Raw genomic sequence first — 20,685 nt, forward strand, 5'->3', positions numbered from 1 at the left:
TCGACAGGAAGTGCAATGACGATAAATAAATCCATCTTTGTGTTGGATCAAAGTGAAAAATACTTATGGATAACTGGTTAAGCCACAAAACACAAAAGACTAGCCCAAATTAAAGAAAAGCCAAAACAAAGGTCCAATTAACTAAACCCGATCATAATTAGGCTTAAGCTCGTGCTTAAACCCTAATAATGATGGATTTAGGAGCGCCTAGGTTAAAACATAGTGTTGCCGCAGAAAACGCCGCGCGCATCTCACAAAGTCGCGCTGGGCTGCCGCGCGCAACTATTTCAGTTGTGCGCGACACCCAGCGCAATTTCCAGAGTTGTGCTGCGGAAGATTTGTAATTATTCGGAAATTATACGGAAAATATAAATCGAATCTTACCATAAAGCCGCGCGCAAGACCAATAGTTGCGCTGCACATGGCAGCGCAACTCTATAACTTGCGCTGGGTTTCCGCGCGCAACTTCATCTGTTGCGCGCGACACCTGCTGCGGCAGAAAGCTCAAAACCCTAAACCTAATCCTTCTCTATAAATACGAGCTTAAACCGAGGCTTCAACAGACAGAAATTAACCTAAAGACTCTGGCGAAATAACTTGTGAACTTGTGCAACCTAGCCCTCTTGTCCTAAACACTCACCCTTTCGATTCTTTGTTATTACGGTGGAGGTTCCCTAACAAGAAGGTGTCCATAAGTGTTCTAAACGGAGATCTAGCAAAGAGAAGTGGTAAATTCCCGAGCACTTAGTTAAATCACCTTTATTTTCTTGTTTAAAAGGACTTTAATTAATTAATTAGTGTTGTTTGATCACTTTTAAAATAATTGATTAATCAATTCCACATAATATCTTGCGTTAAATAAGACTAGAATTGAATTAAATAATTGTTGGTTGATCACCTAAGCCAAGGCCAATCTTGTTTATTTATTGTTCTTCCATGAATTTAATTAATAAGAATGACGACTTTGCAATGTAATTCCTACGTGAATTAATTCTTGTAAATAAAATCAACTAACATAGTTTTAGGTATCACGTTGCATATATTTTTTGGTGATGAAATTGTGAAAAAGGAAGAGCTAGTAGAGGCTGTACTAGGGCTAGGATGACGATTCCCCTCTAAAAGGAACGTTATCTTAGGACCCGCGCTCTCTAACTCATTTCTGGTTTATAGACCAATTTGGGCATGGGTAAACTTATGATTTGTGCTAATTATTCCATGAACTCCACATGGAAGAAAGGCATGAACGAGGTTTATGAGTTTTTTCCTAAAACTCATTGGCGACTCCTACTTGTTTCTTATAAAAAAGCTACCCCTTAACAAGTGTAAAGTCCTAGGCTTTTAAGTGGCCAAGGGCATTTAAGGAGAGTACCCCTTACGATGGGATCACCCTCCTTACAGTTACGACTCCACTGGGGAACTTAGAGGTTACATGATTAATTCGTAGTTATGGTCCGAGGTATCCAACACTAGGTTGCCTATGGGTTGTAACGAGAATTAACTTGGATAATCTCTAGTTAGAGAGCGAGACTTGAACGCATAATATCTTCCTTTTGCACAAAAGTAAAAACCAAACAAGCAACATTGCATCATACATAAGCATAGCACACTTAAACCATTGGGGATTGGCTCATTGACTAGGGGTTAGGGGTGAAAGTAATTCGGATTAAAACCGAACCGAACCGAAAACCTAACCAAATTAGTACTTCGGTTTGGTTTTTTTTTGAATTCAGATTGGATCGGATTGGAAAAATTAAAAAAATATGGATTACGGATTGGATTCGGTTTGGGGTTTAAAGAAATCGAAAACCGAATTACAAACCGAATTTCGACCCAAAGGCCCATTTTCTTTTTCAAAGTATCCAACCACTTTTCCCTTTCATATATAAACTTTAAAAAAAACCTAATTCTCAATTCTCCTTTCTCAATATCTTAATCTCTCACAAAGAATGTAGTTAACAAGAAATGGTTATAGGAATTTTCTGGCTGAAGTTCGAGTTTCGAATTTGAGTGTTGCAAAAGAAGGGAACAAATTTCGGTTTGGATTGGATTCTAATTTGAAAAACCGAATTAATTCGGTTTGGATTGGATTGGATCAAATCTTAATTCGGTTTGGATTTGGATTGAAATTTTTGAAACCGAATTAATTCGGATTGGATTCGGTTTTGGCTATAATACAAACCGCAAACCGAACTTACATCCCTACTAGGGGTCGCCAACACTAGGCGTCTATCCCAAAATCAATAACAATCATCCCTCCCATATCACCAACAAAATGTTGGGAGGGCGATGTCATGGGTCAACACGTTGAGTGATTGATTTATGCATCGTTTCTTAAGGTATGATACCTTTGGACACCCAAGCCTTTTTTGACCTTAGAATGGCATTACGTGAATCTTGACTTATAACATGCTTATGTGATTATGTGCAAAGTGTTAGGATAATCTTATTTTTCTTTTTTTAGTTTGGTCTAGGTTTCCAATTACGAAGTTGTCTCTTCGTGATTTAGCGTCATATTCAAAGGATAACATTAAAAAAAAAGGGGGTCAAATAAAAAAATTGATTAAAAAAAACGCTCGGATTTAAAAAAAATATACTACGAGCAGGTGGCGCACGCAACTCAAGAAGTTGCGCGACCCCTCCCAGCGCAAGTTATTTTGTTGCGCGCGCCCACTAGACGAGTCAGTTTTGATTTCTCAAAAATTAAATTGACTCATCTGAACAATGTCTTCATTGAAGAATTGTTAAGGGAGATGTTATCCATTTGAGTATAATTTGCGCCTTTTTCTTTTTTTTTTCCTTTCGAAAGCAAGCGTATCGATTGTCTTATCCTTTCGTACTCCTTTAGGGCCGGTTTTCAAGCTTGGGAAAGAGGACCCCCGGGCACTCGCATTCTACGTTTACCACCCAAAGATCAACCCCTTTCAAACCACTTTCCTTCGACAACTAATCCTAGTCCAACAACAATGACAACCGTCGAAAAACTTCAACAAGAGATTCTTTGTATGAGAGAGGAAAAAGCTCAAGAAGTCGAGGAGAGAAGAATTAAGAAGATGGAAAATGTTGAAAAGAAAAAAGTTGAAGCGTTAGCCTTACAAGAAAAGATGGAGCAACTATCCATCAAAGAAAAGTCGTTAGAGAAGCTAGTTCTTCGTTCAACAATGGGGAACAAGTACTTTGACGCAGAAAAGTTTGCTCCTCCCCTAGGACTTACTTTACCAGAAAAGTTTGTAGCTAAGGACTTGCCAATATTTAAGGTGACCAATAATCCACAAAATCACTTAATGTGTTTTACTGGCACTATGGCACTAAAGGGAGTTGATCCTAAGCTTTATGCTTTGACTTTCCCTTTATCACTAGACCCAACTGCGAGAGAGTGGTACTATGGGCTAGATCCAAAATTTAAAGCAACATGGGAAGATGTAGTTTTGGCTTTCATCACCCAATACGAGAGTAACTTAGAGTTCAAGTCAACTTTACGTGAACCGAGATGCTTACGCAAGGCGACGATGAAGGTTTCCTTGCTTTATATGGTAGATGGCGAGAAAAGGCGGCCCACCTTGCCCAAAGGCCTCCTGAATTCGAGTTAGTACAAAAATTCATTGACAATTGTCATGAAAAGTACAACAAACATCTACGTTACCTTGGTCTAGACACTTTTCAAATGGTCTATTCTGTGGCTACTAGGATTGAAGATGATCTTGCTAAGGAAAAAGCAAACAAACCTCATTATCATCATCAACCTAAGAATAACTACAAGAAGGGGAATGATAATGCATCATCCTTTATTAACGTATTTGCGACTTCCACGCAATACAATAACACGAATCGATATGATGATCCTAGGAAAAGATGGACAAAAGAGAGAAAATTTACTCCATTTCCTATAAGCTATAAAGAATTGCTAGAAAAACTAAATGAAAAGGGCTTACTTGCCCCAACAGGACCAACACCACCCACTCCACCAGAAAAGAGGTTTCCTCAATGGAATGGTAGTGCTTATCATAGAGGCGTTGGACACGATACTGAACGTTGCTATGTTTTAAAGCACAAAATACTAGATTTAGTAGATGATGGGAGAATTCCCACGCCTAAACTTAACAATAATGCATCCCCCTTAGGGGTTTTTCACATCGAAGAAGACCATATGGGAAGTGACACGTTCAATCCTTTGGACTATATCACACCTATAGGAGAACCTCTATCCACAGTACTCATAGGGGCAACTAATGAAGTATGTGGACTATGGGACGACGACTTTAAAGACTTATATGTCTCTAAGTATGCCTCCATCCCACCTCCATCTTGTTTGCAAAATGAAACAAATGGAACGCTTGATTGGGATCATTTCTTGGGAGAATCGCAAGACTTATCGAATCTCTCCTTGGATGAACAATGGCATCATGCACAACTCATGGAGCATCTTGAAATGGAGGCACATCCAAAGCCTCTAGAAGAAAGTTGGTTTATGAGTCCTACGACTAACCCAAATGAGATAGATCATTTAACTAGTCTACCAACTACCACCACCAAATGGATCTTCGACCACACAAAATCAAACTCAAGGTCAAACACAAAATACAATACCACCTCCCCTTGAGGTGGAAGATCCATTGGTCAAACAACTTCGCCAATCCAAGGCGAATGTTAGCATTTGGGAACTCCTAAGTACTTCTAAAGAACATAGGATTTCTCTCATGAACGCTCTAACAACTTTGTCTGTAAGTACAGACACAACCCCTCAGGATCTCGTTAGCTTGCTTACTTGAGAGAAATCCGACAAGTCAATCGTTTTCACTAATGATGATTTGCCTCTAAAGGACATTACCCACAACAATGCGTTATACTTAACTGTGGGATGTAAGGGATACAATATCCCTCTAACTTTGGTAGACAATGGGTCGGTTGTAAACGTATGCCCATTACGAACGGCAAAATACTTAGGCCTAAATCCAGAAAAAGATTTCCAATAAACAAAACAAAGCATAAGGGCCTATGACAATTCGAGAAGATCGGTGTGTGGAACTGTTAAGCTACCAATTACCACAGGCCCAATTCAAAAGATGGTTGAATTCCATGTTATGGACATAAAACCTACATTCAACCTTTTACTTGGACGTCCTTGGATACACGAGCTTGGTGCAATACCATCCTCACTTCATCAAATGATTAGGTTGAACTATCAAGGGCTTCCTATGACTATACATGCTTCTCCACTCAAAATAGTAATAAATGATCAATCACTCTTAGAAATAAACCATGATAATGATGAAGAGGACATGTGGGGATTTGTCGTGGAGCCAATCTTCACAATCAAAATGGAAGAAGACTTGGAAGAACCATTCAAGCTTGATCCATATTCCACTCGGATAGTAAACAACATCTTGCTCAAGAGTAGTTACTTTCCTGGGATGCCTTTACGAATAGGAATGAAGAAATCTCTCTTACTTCCTATCCCAAAGAAAATCTTCTCCTTTGGATTGGAATATAAACCAACCAAAGAAGAATTAGAGTCTCACGATGCCAAAAACAAAGCACGTGAGACAATAATAAGAAAGGGATAATCACTTTACTCCCATCCTATCAACAAACCCTTAATGGACAATTCATTAGGGAGGGAGAAGATTACCCATGCTACGACTTTCCGGAACCCTTAGTTTTGGAAGGAATCAAGAAGCCTGGATTTGAGATATTTCATGATTGCTACTTCTTGGATGACGATTTTAGTATCGTTAAATCAAAACACCCAACTCTATGGTGCTATGATGGGCAAGCTTTTAACTTGATATTTAGACTAGAGAAAAATCATGTCGCAACAATGACTAATCAAATCGCCATTCAAGATGAAGCCTTTGACCCAACCTCATTGATCACCCCTTCAAACGAAACTTTTGAGCATGGATAGAGGAAATCTTTCAAATGGATCAATCATAAAGGCGATAAACTGGAGATCGTCACAGGCTAAGGTAAGATGTTTGAAGAATCAGACGATGAATCTATTGTAGACTCTAGGGAAGCTGAAAATCTAGGTCTTGTGGCCATTACTGAGTCTTTATTTTCTAGTTCTAAGGACAAAGATCCCAAAAAGGATTATTCTCTTGATGTACTCTCTTTTGATTTTAATAATATGAGCTCTATTTTCGAGTATATGCCTTTTCTTGAATCTTTCGAATGCTCTAACAATCAATCTAATGAAGATGATAACATTAATAAATTGGTTGAATTAATAAATGAACCAGAACAAAATAACCCTATTGTTGAAGAAACTGAAATAGTTAATATAGGAACTAACGAAAATAAGAGAGAAGTCAAAATTGGCTTAACTCTAAATCCGGAAGAGCGATCGACCCTCATATCGATGCTCAAAGAATTCGAAGACGTGTTCGCTTGGTCATACAAGGACATGCCTGGAATAGATAGGGAAATCGTGGAACATACCATTCCCTTGAATCTTACTTTTAAACCAGTAAAACAAAAACTTCGACGAATGAAACCTGACGTCGCTTTAAAAATAAAAGAAGAAGTACAAAAACAGTTGGACGCCGGTTTTATTCGCGTGTGTAATTACCTAGAATGGGTAGCGAACATCGTTCCAGTCCCTAAAGACGATTTTCCTATACCACATATTGATATATTGGTAGATAACACGGCTGAACATGCGATGTTATCCTTTATGGATGGATACGCAGGTTACAACCAAATTTTAATGGCAAAAGAAGATGAAGAAAAGACATGCTTTATTACCCCTTGGGGTACGTATTGCTACACGGTTATGCCATTTGGTTTAAAAAATGCAGGAGCTACGTACCAAAGATCGGCTACGACTCTCTTGCATGATATGATGCATAAAGAAATAGAAGTGTATGTGGATGATATGATAGTGAAGTCCAAAGATAGAATGGGACATATAAAAGCTTTACGCAAATTTTTCACTCGCATAAAAGAATATAAAATGCGATTGAATCCACAAAAATGCGCCTTCGGAGTCACTTCTGGTAAGTTACTCGGATACGTAGTAAGCACACGTGGCATCGAGATCGATCCCTCTAAAATAAAGGCAATTGTTGACATGCCTCCCCCTCAAACAGAAAAAGAAATTAGGGGATTCCTTGGCAAGTTACAATACATTAGTCGATTTATCAACAAATTGACTATGACTTGTGAACCAATATTAAAAAAACTGAAAAAAGAGGAGAAACATGAATGGGACGATCAATGCCAAAAGGCCTTTGAGAAAATCAAAGATTATCTCAAAAGTCCACCAATTTTAGCACCACCAGTACCCAAACTACCTCTTAGGCTATACATTACAGTTACAGACACATCCACAGGCGCCATGTTAGCACAAGAGGTAGAAAAAGTCGAACGTGCAATGTATTATATAAGCAAAAAATTCATCTAATACGAAACAAAATATAGCACTTTGGAAAAGACAAGCCTAGCATTAGTGTGGCAACCAAAAAGTTACGACATTATATGTTACCACACACTACTCATGTGATTTCTCAACAAAATCCGATAAAGTATTTGTTTGAACAACCACCCATACAAGGAAGGATATCTAAGTGGTTAGTGATGTTGGCTGAATTTGAGCTAAAATATATTCCTGAAAAATCAATGAAAGGAAAAGTAATTTCTGACTTCCTAGCACAACATCCAATTCAAACAAGTCATGCAGAAACTACTCATCTTCCGGATGAAGAGATTCTCATGACACAATATGACAAATGGGTAATGTACTTCGATGGTGCGTCCAATCAAAATGGATATGGCGTAGGAGTGTTACTCATAAGTCTAGAGGGAGCACATACTACAACCTCTGTTAAATTAGACTTTGAGGTTACTAATAATGCCGCAGAATGTGAAGCGTGCATGATTGGATTAGAAGCAACAACTAGCATAGGTGTGCAAAAATTAGAGGTATATGGAGACTCCAGTTTGATTATAAATCATATATTAAAAAAATGAAAAATAAAGAACTTGTAGACACCGAAATGTGTCTCCCCAAAACCAAAACCAGTGATGAATACCTTTCACTTCTTTGATTATCGAACAAAGAGAAAGTGTGAAAAGTTTAGTGATGAGGATGTTTTTATTAAAATATCTCTTCTTTCTATTTTTGAAAATATTTCTTTTCTTAACTTATTTATGAAAAATGTGCATTCAATTTTAGTTTGGTCCATGATAAGGGTCCAATAATAGTGTATTTGGATGAGGCTTGAAAATACCTTTCCAACGATATATTATAAGCCCAATTCCGATGAATAATGAGGAACTTATGGCAAAAATACTAAACTGGGCCCGATTTGGTTTTTATATGCGGCCCAATGATCTAGAGGAGGGCCTATTATTAATTATCATTTCTAAAGCTATTAGGATTGATTATAGTCTTCTAGAATATTCTAGAAGGTTCTTTTAAATCCTAATGGAGTTAGGATTGATAATTATGTTTCAAAGAGTTTAAAATTGAATAAAACTACTCCTTTTTAGAATCCTTGTTTTGTACGACGTGGAATATATTCAGATTTTATTTTTGGGTCTCATAATATTTATCCAAATTTTATATGGTTGGATATATCTTGAAATTATCTTTCCAATGATATATTATAATATTAATTCCAAGCTATAACGGAAAAGATATGAATGAGATACAAAACTCTATCCAAAACTGACATCGTTCCACTATTTAGGCCATATCTTTTTATCTACTAAAGAATTTAATCTGATTTTAATTGGGTTGGAAACTTCAAGAACTTTCCAACAACATATTATATGCCTTATTTGGACTATCGGATCAAAAGATATGATAAAATTAAAAAACGTGTGAAACTGATTATTAGCGCCTGATGACAAGCATTAGCGCCTGGCGCTAACCTTCAGCGCCCGGCGCTAATGACCAGCATCTTGCGCTAATCGAGTTTTATTCTCGTCAAAACTCTGATTTGTTTTTTTTATCCATCCGACAGATTTTCTCTATAAATAGCCTCCTAAACCTCTGTTTTTTATCATGAATTCTCACCAACTCTCATCAAGAAATTCTTGATTCTCTCCCTCTTTTCTAAACTAGCCTTTTACAAACACAATTTCTCATACATTAGCACTACACACACCTAGCCAAGTTCGAAGTTGCCTTCGCCCTAGATGTGAAAGGTTTGATATTTTTGAGGGTTTGGTCCCTAATCTCTCTTTCAATTATTTAATTTAATTCTTTGTTTTATTATTTTCCTTGAAGTTACTAACGTGTGTATTTTGTTATTAAAAAGTGGTACAAGGCATCCAAGTAAGTGCTTTAATTGTTTACATTGATATTATGATATAGAAATCATGCTAGGTTGTTATTATGATCCTAGTGTCATGTTAGGGTGTTTTGATCTTCCTAGTATCATGTTTAGGGTAACAACCATAATTTTTAATATCAAATATGTCAATTGCGATGCTTCCTATTTTCTTTCCTAATATTCATGTTAGTATCATGTTAGGGCTAGAGATTTGATCTTTATTGTTTAGTGACATGCTAGGGTTTGTTATTAATCTTGGTAGTATCATGCCTAGGATCTTGCTATTATTATTATGCTTTAACATGATAATTGATTATAATTTTTATTATGATTATAATTATGATTATGATTATGATTTATTATTTTGATTATTATGTTGCTTGATTATATTTTATTGTTATTGCTTGATCACGCCTGTTATGCATGTTTAAAGGGAATTTGTACTTGTAATCATGCTTAATAAGATAATTAATAATATAGTTTAGGGTTAATATGATTATAATTAAAGTAATCACTAATAATAGTTTTATTTGTGCATTAATATTCAACCAACATAGATAAACAGGTTTACGGTAAACCTATTGATGGCATGTTAGTCCGAAAGCGCACATGAATACGATCAGAATAAAGTAGAGGCCTATTATTAGGGCATGTTCAATCTCTTTTAGGTTGGATTTGTACCTTCATCCCCAAACTACCAGTCATGGTTCCAGACCTATTGGAGTTGATGATCTCCTAGATCGTTAAGGGGTGTAACCTTCATTCTGTGAACGGTTTACAAGTTCCTAAAACTTGTTGGCGATTCTTTTGCTCTATCTTCTTTCCCTTTGGACACCACTGTACTTTAGTGTATGATCACAGTGGGGTTCAAGTTTGGGGTAATGCTTGAAATATTCCCTACAGTTTTTGGCGACTCCGCTGGGGAGGATTTCTATTTTAATTCCTGAAATTTATTTCGGCAATGATTTAGAATGAGTGGATGAGACTCGAAAAGTTCTAAGTATTTCATGTGCGTAATTTTGATTAACATTATTGTCATATGCATAAAAAAGATCTCATTGGAAAGACCATCCGTAATGAGTTAAAACATAGGATTTTTACACGTAGGAAATTTGAGGAATATCTTTCACAACTAGGACCGAAATAATGCTGCGCGAAACTGGAAAATTTTATCGAGCACAGAAAGTTGCTGAGGCATGTAGGAACTAGCGTCAGGGAACAAAGTCTAGCGCCAAAAATTTGACATTAGCGCTAGGCGACAGCTTCTGTCGCCATGCGCTAAAGCCAAATTGTGGCGCTTGCCTCTGTTTGCGCTAAAGCCAAATTGTGGCGCTTGCCTCTGTTTGCTGGCGCCAAGCTCTTCCAATACCGAGCCAGAAATATGCGTTCTAATTTTGACCAGTTTTTAGCACTGTTTGCTCGATCCTACTTCCTGATTGAGTTTTTCTCACTTTTCTGAAACCCATATGTGTTCTACATATGGACATAACCCTCTGGGAATTCATGCTCCATCTACCTGATTGAACGCTCTGAGTAACAAAGGGTACATCCGAGAATGTTGAATTCACCAAACCATGGAAGCGAGTTTTTCTTAACTTGCAGTGTCCCATCCACTCGCGCCAACCCTTCACGATTAGGCTTCCGCGCGGTGCATCCGGACAATTAACCATGGACCCTCTATTGACTAAACCATATCATGAACTTTAGAGAACTAGAGCCATGGTTTGGTTGCAAACTCATTGCATCATGTCGTGCCTACTTGACTAACTGTGCATTATTGGTTGTGCATACTCTATGTGTTTTTCCTAACCGTTTGTTTGACTTGCGTTAAGGCTAAATAAACTAATTAATGAATAAAAGACTTATCTTAATTAATTAATTTGAGATAATAAATATGTCTAAAATCGAGTCATAGTTCCTTTGTGTCAACCCGGATTTTTTATTCCCGTATACTGCACAAGCGTCTACTTGTTTTGGTCATATCCGGTGTTCTAGGAAGAACTAAGAGTCGTACAACCTATGGATTTGTAGCCCCGAGTTTTATATTTAATTTGGAGTTGGTTTCATCCCAATCAGAGTCACAGATCAAAAGTTATGACTAAAATACCACAGCCTGTCCAGTTTAATACATATACGTGAGGTCTTAATTTAGTCTTTGCTTGAGTCTAGTCATATGGTCTAGCCACATGGTCATGACACGAGTCTTAACATGTCACTTACACTCACTAGTCTTAGCACACACTTTGTGTATATGTCACCATGACCATGTCTTAGGTTCATGCATCTACATCACCTTTCCATTCTACATGATCCCTTCATACCACAACCTTCATTCTTCTTGCCTTCTTCCATCTATGCAGGTTGAATAGAGTTGAGTCAAATAATTAACAATGAATATCCCTAATTTCCCTTTCCACAGTACTTGGTCAAGGAGAGAAGGGCGATTAATCAAGGACAACACCTTTGTTCAAGTCTTACTTTTTGATTCGTCAAAAGAGGAAAGATAAGAAGATAATGGCAATTCAAGAAGAATTCAACGAACTTAGGAATCAATTGACTACCGTGAATGAGGCGTTGAAGGCTTTAGCTCTCAAAATCAATGACCCTGTGAAGCAACAACAAATGGACCTACCTTATGCAAGAAAGCTTGAGCAAGCTATCTAGCGATTACAAGTTCTAGGGCATCAGTTCGCAAGGGGTCTTGGTGGACAAGGAACTTCTTCCGCATAAGTTCAATGCCAACGACATCCCAAAATTCAAGGCAACAAATAATCCTTACCTTCACTTAAGGGCCTTTGAAACTATAATGAACATTAAGGGGATTGATAAGAAAGTCTTTCATTCCTTGTTTTCTTTATCTCTTGAAACCGTTTGCCAACAATGGTTCTTCTCCCTTGACAAAGAGAAAACCCCTACTTGGGATGCTATTGTAAACGCTTTCATTAATATATATAAGTGTAATATTCAAGTCAAAACCGATTATAGACAGCTCGAGGTGCTAAGACAAAAAGAGAATGAAGGCGTTACTTCTTTCTTCAATAAGTGGAGGGAAACTTCCGCTAAGATGATTGAGGTGCCCACCGAAAAAGAGTTTGTGAGGATTTTTATCAAGAACTTACAAGAAAAGTATTCAAAGCACTTAAAATATTGATGAGTGTCATAAGTGCACCCATTTGATGAGCATTTAGGTCGTTTTTATCCTTTTTTCATAGCTTTCTTGCTCAATAAATGTTTAGTTTTATGCTTTCTCTCTCTATTTTACCTTTCTTCTCGTATTTTACGGCTTTTGTGCATTTCCATAGTTTTTCTAGTATTTTCTCCTTTATTTGTTCTATTTTCGTTATTTTAGTTGCTTTTCCTTTATTTTAGATTTTATAGATTTAGTTTTATTTTATTTCATTTTCATTTTCATTTCATTTTCTTTTCAATTTATTATATTTTCTTTCTTTTATTATTTTCATTTTCATTTTATTTCTTTTAATTTTATTTGTTGGTTTTAGTTTTATTTTACTCTATTTGCTCCTCGGTTCGTGTGTGTTTTGTAGGTAGGTGGTTGTTCCAAGTTCAAGTCCTTGCGCTCTCAAGTTGCGCTCTCAAGCCGGGGAGTGTTAAACCCACTAAAAAGGTGTTTTGCTACTGCATACTTTGGTGTTCATCAAGAGCATGTTGCGAGGGTGTTGCTCGTTCCCACCAACAACCTCACCACTCACCTATTTCCTTGTTTCCCCTGTTCCCTGCCTCCCACTCCAAGCAGTAGCCCCGCATTTCCCTTGCTCTAACAACAACCGCAATTGACACCAGCCAACCACCATCACACACCGACCACCACTCACGCACCATCTCCCATGTTCCCGTAATAACCACCAAACCAGCCCTTGCAACAACCAATTGCGCAACCCCTGCTCCACCTTCACATTCCAATTCCGCCACCAATTCAAACACCAACAGCAGCAACAATTCCGCAGCAAACCCACAACCAGAAGCGCAGCCCACTCATCTCCTTCCCCGCATTCACCACCACAATTAGCAGCGATTTCCGGCAGCAGCACCAAGTAGCAACCACCACAAACGCACTCAATTCAGACCTCACTCAACACGGCCGTGCTCGCAACCTTCGCGGCCGCGCTTGCTTCCTTCGCGGCCGCGCGTTTGTGGGTTTGAAGGAGGTGCGTGGCAGGGGATTCAGTTTCGGCCGTTGATCTTAATGAATTTTGTTGATCGGACCTTGACGATGATGATTTGAGGGTGCATGAGAAGCAAGGGATAATTCCCTTTGTTGGAGCAGCTAAAACTGACTCAAGGAGCCGTTTTTCTTTGGATTTTTCTTTGTTTTATTTCCTTTTTATTTCTTAGTTTTCTTTTCCATTTTCTTTTCTTATTTTATTTTATTTCTTTTCTTTTCTTTTTCTTTTCCTTTTCTTTTATTTTCTTTTCTATTGTATTTTCTTTTAATCTTTGTATTTATAAATACCCATTTTTGGGTAGAGAGGGAAACAAGTAGAATTAGAATTAGAATTACAATTAGATATATTTTCTTAGCTTAGTTGAGAGCTTCTCTCTCTAGTTTTTAGGGTTAGTTTTAGGAGTAGATTTTAGAGAGAGAAAGTGAGGAATTTCAATGGTGATTTGAGTGATTGAAGATTCAAGGTGACAATTGTATTGAAGATCATCAAATCAATCAATGAGGATTTCTAACTCAATCTCATTTTATTGCTTTTCTTAGTTAATTCATGTTTGTTTGGTTTGATATTGATATTTGATCTTTGATTAGTGTAATTGTTCTTCATATTTTGTTGATTCTTATTTTCTTTAGTTGTTTGTTGATAGATGATGATGTTTGAGTAGTTGTTTGGCTAGGGATAGGGTGAAGTTTGTATGATTGATTGATTGTGCTCAATTGAGGGAATTGTGTTGATTGATTGTTGAGATTAAAGTGATTAATGGAAGCTTGCATGTGTGTAATTCGATTAGGCCTTGAGAATTATGCTAGATTGCATTGTAGGTTCACATTGATATGGACAATTGATTTGTGGCTTGCATTTACACGATTGAGGTGTCTTGTGACGTTCCTAGCTAGAGTTTATCGTACGTAGTTGACGCTAGTTAGACCTCTAGGAAAATAGCTTGATATGCTCTTTTGGTTGAGCTTACCGTTGGTCTTCACAACCGTTGGTTTGCGCATGTTTCCGGGTTGGTATAATTGTCATGATACTTGTTAATCCTAGTCCCTAGCACTTTATTTCACTACTAGAAAAACAGGAATACACATCGCCTCAAATAGGGTATATAGAGCGCCTCTAAGGCGCTTCTCTGAGGGGGTGCCCTATAAAGTCTACAGAACGCCTGTTTGAGGCGATCTATATCTAATACAATATAGAGCGCCTATCTAAGATAACAACTCTCTATTCCATAAGTAAATCAAATTAAAAACAAGGGAAAGAGAGCGTTCTTGTAAGGATAGGCGCTCTGTAGTTACGTATAAAGAGAACGCCTATCATAGATAGGCGATCTCTTTCCTTACTTTTTTTTTTTTTTTTAAAAAACACATTAATAATAATGATAATAATAACAATAATAATTCATACACAATTACTTAATAAAACAACATAATGAATTACTAATAACAATTTATTAATAAAAAAATTATATACAAGATTACAAGTATTATGATTACAGTAACTAATTTAGGGATAAAAAATTTATATTTCTAGTACAAGTTTAGACAACCACCAAATTAAAAACAGCCACCACTGTCATCAACACCAAACGTCCAAACAATAGCAACACCTTCAAGCACCCCACCACAACAATCGGCGATACAATTACCTCCTTTGCTACTCGTGTTCTAATTTCTTCAATTTAGACAACCACCACTGCAATAACAAGCCGCTAGCATGCAACCAACACCCCTGCTCACCAACGCTCCCACATCAACCACCCCACAAATCAATTCAACACTACAACAACAGCCAACACTGCCAAAAAAAGATGCATAATTATTGTTATTGTTAGTACTCCAATATAATTAGAAAAAAAATTAGAATTACATTAGATCTAAAGATGAAAAATCAGATATTTGAGATTTAAAATTAATTATTGAGAATTAAAATGGAATGTTAAAACGAAAATCTGAAAATTGAATTAGAAAATTATCTAAAACTTTGGATAAAAAATTGAGAAATCGGAAATTATAACATGAAACTTGATTGATAAAAGATGAAAAATCATAAATTATAACATGAAATCAAATACCCACATAGCAACCGCACCAAACACCCACAAATCTAAAATAATTGAGTAGTAAAACAAAATTTTAAAATGAAAATTAAAAAAGGAAAAAAAAAATTATATCAAAACAACCAAAAAATGAATCTGAACAATGAAAGCTTGAATCAAAAAACGAATTTCGACATTGAAATTCGAACACAAATGAAATTAATCTTCATATACCTCGTTTGACGGCTATAGTTCGTAGAAAGATTCAGATCAACCCACCACTAAAAAATCGAGACAATGTGTGCGTTATTAATCTTGATCAAAGCAGAGACAAATGAGGGGGTGATTCAAGGGTTATTGGGGTGATTCAAGAGGCTGCCTTGGTGGTGAACAAGTGTTTTTGGGTTGCCTTTAATTTATTATTGCAGGTTGAAGCCTTAGAGGTGGTATAATTGAGGGATGAAGTTAAAATTAGAGAGTGGAGTTAGGGTTAGTGGAGGAAGATGAGGAATGAAGTAAGAGATTTAGAGAGTGACGGCTAGCTCTCTCAAAGGAGTTAGGGTTAGTGCGGGGCGTGTCTTAGCAGTACATGAAGGGTTTTCTTTTTGTTTTTTTTAAAATTTTTTTTTTAATAATACTTATAGATCGGTTATCTACGAGAGGCGCTCTATAATGTATGGTGTAATTTTTGGGATGTGAAACGGAGCGGTTAACCTTGGTAGGCGAACTATAGGTTCTAACATACAAAACGCTTATCTTACATAGGCGCTCTGTAAAATTCTAGAGATCGCCTATGTAACTTGACAGTTGTGTATTGTGTGTTATTCTCGTTTTTGTGGTAGTGTTTGTTTGGTTTCTTTGTCTTAGTAGTTGTTAGTGTCCTCTTTTATCCTTAGACTTCGACCTAGCTTAGGCACATAATTGAAAGCACTTAGACATTACCGTTCCTTTGGGTTCGACCCTTGACTTACCTCTATACTTGTATTTAGGTTAGTTAAGTGTTTATAAATTTTGTTTGGCTTAGGGAGGATTAGTCCAACGACCTAGTTCACCCCACGTCAAATATCAACACAACTTGAATACTTTCAAGGCCGTTTATGACATCAGAATTGAGATTGAAGACGACCTCGCAAAGCAAAAAGCTACTAACAATAGTAACCACGGTGGCTGGAAAGGAAAGAAGAACAACAATCCTTCTTCTTCCGAAAACGCCCACTCTAGTAACAATGTTAGTACCTTTGACTCAGTGAAGTTTTATCCATGGATAACCAAGGATCTAAGAAGCAACTAAGGAAAGACTTCACCCCCATTGGGATGAGCTACGATACTGCCTTCGATCGACTCCATGCCAAAGGACTCATTACTCCAATTGACCTATTCAAGATCCCGCACCTGAAAAGAGATTGCCTAGTTGGAATCCAGATGAACACTGCAAGTACCATCAAGGTAGGGGTCATGCTACTGAGAGCTGTTGGAAGCTAAAGGAGGCTATCCAACATTTCATTGATAATAACAAGCTTCCCATGCCTCCAGTTAACAAGAAGAGCGAGTGATGATAAAGCAAACAACACAAGACAAGAGGCAAGCTTCAACGACAAGATTTCGTGACCTCTTTTTCTATTTCTTTTCTTATTTACCCTTTCCCCAATAACTCTAGCATAGGCACCTTTTTATTCCCCTTGGATTAATTTTGTAGATTCTTTCTTTTTCCTTTTAATAAAATGAGCATTTATTTTCTTGCATATGATCATTTCATTACATTGCATTAAAAAAATAAATAAATAAAAATCCATGTCAAACTAAGCACAAGGTATACTAATGATTTGAGGCACCCCTTGTAGCCATATCATATTACCTTTAACCCTTCAAATATACAATCCTTTTTTGATAAACCACTTTTAGCCTCGTCTAACGATAGACCTTTCTTCTTCAACCCATATCTACCTAACCTTGGGATGGGATGGTGTGTAACTTATGCAATTCCAAAAGCTTGAGTGATTTCAAAAGATCAAAATAAATAAAATAAGCAAAAAATAAATAAAAGTGTACAAAAAGGGCAAGTGTTCCAATGTCTTTGACATGAATATGTCTTCGATATGAACACGTCTCAGATTGCGTCTCTTATCAAGTGCTCGGTACCGTGCCTGAGAAACATGAATGCCAAGTGAGTGATAGACCGCATGATCGGGATTGCCCACACTTATCAAAAAGGTTCAAAATAAAAAAATGTAAAAGAAAAAAAAAGAAGAGAGCAAAAATAAATAAAGCAAAAAAAAAAAAAAAAAAAAAAAAAACAAAAGATAAAAAGAGAGTTGAACCTCAAGCATGAAAATACAAATATTCCAAAAGCAAAGTTGCACACCTTGGGGGCTTATCTAGAGTCTTGAGCCTTTTATCCCTTTCTTCTTCAACCTTTGGCCTAACCACGTTATAACCCTTAAAAAGACCTTTTTGAGGTATACACACACTTGTGCGAGGTTCGGCTAGAGCTACGTTCGGTCTGATTCCTAACGGATACGTAGGCAACCTCACATCGAGGTGCGGCCGTAATAAAAATGCATTCATATTCACATTCACATTCACACATCATGATCATATCAAGGGATCTCCTATGCTCATCCCTATTCATTTAGAGCTAGACTTGGGGGCTTGATCCCTATATTGTTGGTCTACCTAGCCTAAGAGTCACCATTATTTGACTCTTCTAAAAATAATATCTTTCCACACACTTAGCCTTTACGGCCTAACTTTAGTGTCACTATCACACACTGCACATATACATGACCAAATATACTTTCCCTTAGGAACCCTTTGTCATGAAATCTTAACGTAATGCTGAAGCATGCCTTGTCATGTCAAAATTGCTCATCAATCATCATTGCATCACAAAGTATGAAGTGCTTAGCCTCCGTGCCTAAGTTACCTAAATGCTTCATTATCGAGTCAACTAGGATAGTCTAAGATGTTACAATCCTTGTAGTGTGAGAGACAACATTTGATTAAGCTCATTCAACATGCATCTTCAAAAAACTTCACTTCGATTCTTTTTCGTGTCTTTCTTTTTCGGGAGAAAGTCGGTACCCTCCACAAAAATGAAGGAAAATTTTTGCTTTTTTGCATTTTTGAGTCACTTGATCACAATACAATGCACACACGGTTCATGAGTCACATGTGTCATAACACTTTGAGTCGAGTCAACCTCGAGTCAATCACAGCGAGTCAAGTTCATACCTTGAGTCACGACAAGTCAATGAGTCAAGCAACACTAAGTCTTAGGTCAACCCTAAAGAAAGATAAGCAAAGTCCTATAGTCAAAGATATAAATGCAGGTGCATCCTAGCAAGTGAGGACATTCCCGGATTTTTTTCGAAAAAAACCGCGAATATGACACAGGAGATTCCTCCAAGATAAGAGGAGTTACATGGATCAGTAAATTAGAGATGAAGAACTTTAATTTACAAAAGATTTGAGCGGATTTGGTTGAAAGGAAACGACTAAGTTCAAAGTTCGGAGCAAAATCGAGCAACAACGGTAGCAAGAGCAGAATAGGGAAGACCCGACTCCAGCGCCGGACAACGACATCCAGCGTCTAGCAGTAGATTATAGCGCCTGGCGCTAGATCCCAGCGTCTGGCGATAGAGCCAATTCTTGGCGCCAGAAGAATTTCCGTGGCGATAGAGATCGAAGCCTCATACAACAATTTTGGATTCCTTGGTACGCAAGTTAGCCCCTATAAGCAATTTGACATGATTAAGTAGTCGGCTTGATTACAATCCCAACAAGTGATCAACCTGATGTATGATCGTCTCACTTAGCTTAAAGCTCCTAAGCATTGGCTCAGCAAAGACACCAACACAATGGTTCATACAATTCAAAACATCGACATATTGGTTTAGAAGACACCGACATACCGGTTCAGAAGCACCAACATACTGGTTCATAAACAGCAGAGACACCGACATAATGGTTCACAAGCAGCAAAAGCGCCAACGTACTGGCATAGTGGAAGCAAATTTCAAGCGAGCTTTAATAATCTACAAGCGTTGGTCTTAGGTAGATTTCTTTGGAATATTATTGCAACAACTGAGGTGACTTCAAGAGAGGTTATTTTAGACAGCATTCGCTAAGATTGTGGAGGTTGTCACCAAGATTTGAGAAGATAGCACGAGATGGGCGGTCTTCGACAGCGTTCGCTAAGATTGTGGAGGTTGTCACCAAGATTTGAGAAGATAGCACGAGATGGGCGGTCTTTGACAGCATTCGCTAAGATTGTGAGGTTGTCACCAAGATTTGAGAAGATAGCACGAGATGGGCGGTCTTCGGCGGTATTCGCTAAGATTGTGGAGGTTGTCACCAAGATTCGAGAAGATAGCACGAGATGGGCAGTCTTCGACAGCATTCGCTAAGATTGTGAGGTTGTCACCAAGATTTGAGAAGATAGCACGAGATGGGCGGTCTTCGGCGGTATTCACTAAGATTGTGGAGGTTGTCACAGAGATTTGAGAAGGGCGGTTCGTGATGAGGCGGTCTTCGGCGACTTTTGCTATGATTGGGAAGGTTGTCTATATGATTCAAGAAAAATAAGCTCTTCGTTCAGAGACGCGTGGACATATAAAAAAAAATCTCTATTGTTCAAAGACGAGAGAACATCAAAACAACAAGATGGCGTTCCATAGATTATGGAAGGTTGTCAACCACAACAATGCAACAACAATAAATCGGTTACTTTCAGAGACGTGTGCTCGACGGTGCAAGATACACATTTCTTAACTCTTTTATCTGTTTAACTAATGCTAGTTTTGCAGGTATCGGCGTTACAAGAATGATTTAGGATTGCAGAACGTTCTGAATCATTCTCCGTCCCTATCGATACTTTGACTTTCGTTTTCGAAACTCACGTTTCTCCAAACTCAGTCAAAGTGGGGGCTTCTGTAGACATCCGAATGTGTCTCCCTAAAACCAAACCCAGTGATGAATACCTTTCACGTCATTTGATTATCGAACAAAGAGAAAGTGTGAAAAGTCTAGTGATGAGGATGTTTTTATTAAAATATCTTTTTTTTCTGTTTTTGAAAATATTTCTTTTCACAACTTATTTATGAAAACATGAATTCCAGTTTAGTTTGGTCCATGATAAGGGTTCAATAATAGTATATTTGGATGGGGCTTGAAAAGACCTTTCCAACGATGTATT

The 20,685-nt window shown here is 37.5% G+C and overlaps 1 long non-coding RNA gene across 1 annotated transcript; it reads right to left on the reverse strand.

The window, feature by feature from the left end:
* Window positions 1-14,886: 14,886 nt before the first annotated feature.
* LOC110686789 lies at window positions 14,887-16,413 on the reverse strand. Its single transcript, XR_002504299.1, has 2 exons — window positions 15,726-16,413; window positions 14,887-15,250 (listed from the first exon to the last, which is right to left on the reverse strand). It is a non-coding gene; the product is annotated as an uncharacterized LOC110686789 (long non-coding RNA).
* Between the last annotated feature and the right edge of the window lie 4,272 nt (window positions 16,414-20,685).

The sequence above is a fragment of the Chenopodium quinoa genome, unplaced genomic scaffold (assembly GCF_001683475.1).
Source record: "Chenopodium quinoa cultivar QQ74 unplaced genomic scaffold, ASM168347v1, whole genome shotgun sequence".
NCBI lineage: Eukaryota > Viridiplantae > Streptophyta > Magnoliopsida > Caryophyllales > Amaranthaceae > Chenopodium > Chenopodium quinoa.